The following is a 6000-nucleotide window of genomic DNA, read 5'->3' on the forward strand; positions in this document are numbered from 1 at the left end:
GGCTCCCTGCTCCGCGGGAAGCCTGCTTCTCCCTCTCCCACTCCCCCTGCTCGTGCTCCTGTTCTCGCTGTCTCTCTCTCAAATAAATAAATAAAATCTTTAAAAAAGAGAGAGAGAGATTTACTATACTACAATTTACTACTTCTACTACTAAGCGTGTGTATCATTAACTGGTACTTAGTAGTTGCTCTGCGCCTCCTCGGAGCTAAGTGTGTGTCCCTGAACTGTCACAGTAACGTGACGGGCTTTTAGTCTTCATCGCCCAAATGGGAACATCAAAGCTCAGAGGTGCAGGGGTTCTGTCCCCGTCATCGAGTGAGCCAGAGGGGCACCCCGGGATTCAAACATCACCCCACTACCCCTTACCCTCTCTGCTCTTCTCCTTTTCCCTTGGTCATAACACTTATTCTCTGTGTGTTTATGGCTCGTGTCCTCACAGCAGTGTCAGTCCAAGGGGCAGGGACTGTCCTCTACTTGTTCACCTATGTGCGGCGGCGGGGGCGGGGGGGGGGGGGGGCAGGCAGGGTCTGGCCCACAAGAGGCGGCCAGTACGTATTTATCAAATAAATGATTCTGTGTTTCCGAAGGCCGGGCTCTAATCTACTACAAGCTTCACCATCAAAGACGGATGACCAAAGGAGGCCGGTTATTTGGGGTGATAACCCCAGCAGGGAAGGGGAAGGGAGTGGGGGGGAGAAGCTCCGCGTGGGGCGGGTGGGAGGCGTCCCGGGGAGACGCAGACCTGGACGGGGGAGGAGGAGGGGCAGCGGCAGGGCCCTTGCCTGGAGGGGGAGGGAGGCCTGCGAACAGCATTTTTCACCACCGCCTCCCCACCCCGGGTGCTCCCGCCCGGATGGCTTTCGCAGTTCGCATTTCGAAGGCCGCTCCTGGGTTATTTCGGTCGGGAAACCTGATCCTTCGCGGGGTTTATTTTAGCACCTTGGAGAACTCCCAGTGCCGCACCGATCCGGGCCGCACCCAGCCCGCGGACGCCGCCTCCGGGCGCCTCCGGGCGGTGGGGCAGGGGGCGCGGGGCGCGGGGACCCGCGGAGCAACGCCCGCACGCGGGACCCCCACTCCCGCAGATGCCGTGGGGCGCGAGGGCGCGAGGGCGCGGGGCCCGGGGGCTGTGCGCACTGCGGCCACTCCCTGACCTTGGGGCGCCGGCTGGGGCGACGATTGTGCGGGAGAGCACGACCTTGGATGCCCTGAACTGTGGCTCTGAAGGCTCCGCTGGGGAAGCCGGACCAGAGGGGCGGGGAGAGTCCCTACCTGGGACCCCCAGAGGGCGCCCCCCTTGGGAGCCAGGCTGGGAGGAGCAGCCCCTAGCCACCCTTGGGTGACCTCCACGTGGCCAGTGGACTCTCCATCCCGCAGGTTACCACCCCCCCGACCTGGGAAACCACCTCCCATACGCCTGTAGGCACAGACACACATGCACACCCTCACATACACTCACATTCAAAAATGTGCTCAGCTACACTCACCATCACACACACATCCACTCATCCACGGGACGCACACTCGCCCTCACCCACAGACACATGCTCATATATACCCTCTACAGACGCAGGGACGCATTTGCCATCCTGCACACTCACACACCCACATGCTCATACAGACATACCTCTCACAAGGCACACACACTGTCATACGTGATAAACACACACTTGCTCATCGATACCCACACCACTTAGGTTCATCACACCCAGACACACTCATACACACACACAACTGTCACATGTACCCTCCCACACAGAGCTGCACAAACCCACAGTCACATACACTCACACCGTCACACGCTCACACATACACTCAGTCACACACTCTAACCTCTACTATGCTTACCACACACACTGTCGCAGCCCCGCCCCCCGCCCGAAGTGCTTCCTTCACCCTCCCTTCCCCAAGCTCAACACTGGACACACACAAATCAAAACAATTTACTCTCTATATCTGGATTTATAGCAATCAATGCTTACTCGTAACCATTTCAAGTATGAATTTGCACTTATATGTTATTCATGTTATTCATACCTCCATTCATCATTCCTGGTTTTACCCTGACGTCTCTCTGACCCATGGGACGTTAAGTGCCGCGGGGACCACGCCCGCCGTCTGTCCTGGCTCTGGCTGTGTCCCCAGCGTCCTCTGAGTGCCCAGCCGAGCACAGGTGTCCAGTCAATACTGGGGAAGGAAGGCACGTGCGGATGGTGGAAGGACCAGCTGAGAAGTCCCGAGCCTAACACACCCTAGAAGCAATGTGGTTCTGAACTTGTGGCCCGAAAGGCCTTTGCCTCCAGACATGCAGCCACCCGAAGCAGGCGGACTTAATGCCTTCCAGACATTTCCCAGACCACCCCACTGCCTCTTAATGGAGAATGACCTAGTTTCTAACGCGGGGGGCCCTCTCTGGATGACCTCGCTGGGCCCACGTTCCCCATCTGTAGGGGGGGCCGCGGACCAGCCCTCTCCGAGATCCCATTCCTGCTCCCCGCAGAGGTGGGGCGCATCAGTGACGTCAGGTGAGCTCTGCAGCGGGATCCACCTCCTAGCCACCCGATGCCCACCTCCAGCCATCTGCCTGGCCTTCCAGCCCTTGCCCACTCTTTCCCAGGTGGGCATTCCCAGCCTTACTACTGGCTTCCAGTCTGGTCCCGAACAGTTAAGGAGAAAACCCTGTTTCCCAGGGCAACAGAATTCCAGCATTAACATTTCCATCTGCAGAACAAGGGCTTTTATTTCCTGGGAAATGCCTTTCTAGGCCCATGATGACAACACCCTTGGGGGCCAAGAGCTCTTGAAGGGCTGGCATTGGCCTTGAGATGCAGGTTGGCCAATGAGAGAGATGGAGCCCGGAGGCCACCTCCGATGGCCATGAAAGCGAGGCCCCGACAATTACAGGGACACGAGGGAGAGGGCCTGCTTCCTCGAATCACCAGCCTCCGGGTCTTAGAGCTGGGCTGCTGAGTGCAACCCGCACCACTGCCTTCCCCGGGCCTCGGTGTCTCAGCTACAGAATGGCATGGTGACAGGAGCCGGCTCATGGGCTCATCGTGGAGGGCCGTGAAGAGGATACGTAGGATGGCTTATAGTGATGCTCAGTGAGGAGAAGCTGCATCCATCCAGCTCTTTCCGCAGACCTCGGAGGACTCTCAGCTTGTTTGGGCTGCATGTGAAAACCCAGCTGGGCCAGGCCACATAGTTTTGATCTCGGATTTGTTGTATGGATGGTTCTCCATGGCCTCTCTGGGCCAAACGTGCCCAGAATTGAGGGACCTTGCCCTCCCATTGACCATACTTTGAGTCCCCAAGTTGCCACACTGGGGAGTTCACCATCTCCGGGCCGGCGTCGGGGCTGTGCATCCAGTCCCCCCTCTTTCCCATTCACTGGCGACTTTACCGACTTTACCAGGGCTCTAGGGAGACTGAGGTCTAGGGGAGGGGAAAAGGTCGGCGGGGGGCACTGTGAGTGTCCCCATGGTGTTGGGCACATTACCACCAGATGTCCCCTTCCTCCGATCTGCAGATGCTAGCCTTTCACACAAGTGTGGATGCACCCCGAGCCTTCCACAGATGCTGAGGCAGCCATGGGTCGGTGCCCAACACCCACAGAGCTCCAGAAAATGCTGAGCGGGAAGAAGACCGAGTCGGGAGGCAGGAGGGCCAAAGGGGAGCTGAGGAAGCAGCCAGAGCCCTGAAGGGCCCAGCAGGAGCTGGGACAGGGCATGTACAAGAACCCAGCCCCTGGAGACCCTCTCTCGGTCAGGGCTGGCCTGCAGGGAGCACTCTTCAGCTCAGAGCCTGGTGAACAGGCCCACGAACTCTGTCGTAACCCTCTGCCCACAAAACCAGCCTTCAACTAGCCCAGGACGAAGTACTGCACGGGGCTTGATGTGAAAGGGGCGGCGTCTATGGGGCTGAGGTTAAGGGGGAGGGCGCTTCTGTTTTGCAAGAGCCCTCACCCTATGGGCACCTGAGCACCTCTTCCAGTGGGACTCCCTAGGGACAGGGCTTACCAGGGGTCAGTTCCACCCCATTCAGAGGGACTGGCCCCAGCTAGTAAAGGGCAGCATCCCTGTAGGAAGGAGCTGAGTGGGCTTTGGACTTGGCCAGGTCTGGCTGGGCATCCAGACTATGAAAATCTCCTGCCCCTCAAACCCCGGGTCTCTGTCTGTATAGCCCACCTCCTGGGGTCAGTGGTCACTCAGGCAGCATCATCTCTAGGGCTTTGGCTGTTTAGTGACAAGGTTAAGGCTCTGGCCTCTGTCTTTTTCACATCAAATGAGAAAAATGTGCAGTTTGGCACATGTTCACGGAACACCCATGTCCTTGTCACCAGGATGGCATCTGTGACTTCAGGGAACACCCTGGCCAGTGGGGGCTGCTTTGTTCCAGGCACTGGGGGTGATGGGGGTTGGGAGATGAGACAGACATCCCCCCAAGTTAATATCTTACCGACATAGAAACTGAATAGCATAATAATTATCCGAAGGCAAAGCAGGTGTTGAAGGCCATAGTGAGACCCAGAGGGGCAGAATGCTTTGGGGGAGCCATGACTTGACAGCAGGGAGAGGCCACCTTGGGTTAAGAGGCCAGGGAAGTCTTCTTTGTGGGAATGGACATTTACACGGGGTCCCTGGGAGACATGTGCTGTCTGGGCTTCTACTGTGCAGCAGAAAATAGGTCATGAGGGCCACCCTCCCTTCGTCTCAGTCAGCAGGACTAGAGATAAGGTACCTGTGGCCTAAGCTGGTGTTGGCATGCGACGGACCCCTTGACCTGGCTGGTCATCCCTCCAAGTGGCCGGAACCCTCCCTCTCCAGCTTCTGCCCTCACTGGCACTCAAGAGGCTCTAGCTGGAGAGTGGCCGGACCACCTGCTCCCCAGCGGGCTGTGGGTACCTTTGGAAGTCAGAGTCATGGGGCTGGGGCAGGGGCAGAGCTCGGCTCTAATGTGGCTGCCAGGTTTTCTGATGTCACAAACCACCTGGTCTTTCCCTGGGGGAGGAAATTGCAAGGTGCGGTGGGGCTATTGGCTTGAGGCAGCTGAGAGAGGTTCACAGGGCTGTCCAGGGTCAAACCCTCCTTGAACCTCGGCACTCAGACTTCTGGGGTCCCAGTATCAGCTGGGACACCTGCCAGGGTGGGGCCTCAGGCAAGTCTCTGGGGTCTCCCAGCTTTGAATTCCTGCTCTGTGAAGTACCCGTAATAGACCTCCCTCCACAGGGTGTGGCTGATGGCAGATGAAAATGATGAAGCTTGTGCAGCACTTATCACAGTTGGGGCCCAACAGGCCTGACCACCTGTCAGGGTGCCAAGAAGCTCAGTCCCAGGAACACTTTCCCCAGACTTCTCTCCCCCACCCCAAGCTTCCCAGCCCTGGGACCTCCCAAGACCCCTGCACTGTTTCCACCCAGCCATGGCCTCAGGAATACCAGGACCGTGCAACCCTCCTCCCCAGAGAGGCTGCCCAGTTGAAAGGGCAGAGGAGCCCACCTGGACCCGAGACAGAAAGCCGCGAACTACACTACCCAGAATTCCCGGGGCTAGCCCGAAAGGAAATGTCGTTTATGCAAGGAGAGGCTCAGCTCCCCACAAGCTGCAGAGGGAGAGAGAGGGGGGAGCCGGGGAGAGGATTAGCAAGGGGAGGGCGGGTTGTGTGCTCGGAGCGAGGGTGGAGAGCAGGGCGGGCGGCGAGGAGGAGGCGGCGCCCGCCGCCGCCGCCGCCGCCGCCGCCGCCTGCGGACCTGCATCCCCGCGGGGCTGGCGAGCGGGCGGCGGTCCCTGCGTGCGCTGCGCTCCGGCCGGCGGCTGCGGGCGGACGCGGGGCCAGGCCGGCGCAGGGGCTGAGTTTCTGCAAAGTTTGACCTGGTTGCCTTTCCGATGCTGCAGCAGAGCGAGGCAGCGCCGGGCGCGCCAGGCGGCTGCGGCGCAGCGGCGGGGCTGAGCGGCGACAGCACGCTCACAATGATCATAAAATAAAGCGGGCGCGCGGGGT

This window comes from Zalophus californianus, chromosome 13 (assembly GCF_009762305.2).
Source record: "Zalophus californianus isolate mZalCal1 chromosome 13, mZalCal1.pri.v2, whole genome shotgun sequence".
NCBI lineage: Eukaryota > Metazoa > Chordata > Mammalia > Carnivora > Otariidae > Zalophus > Zalophus californianus.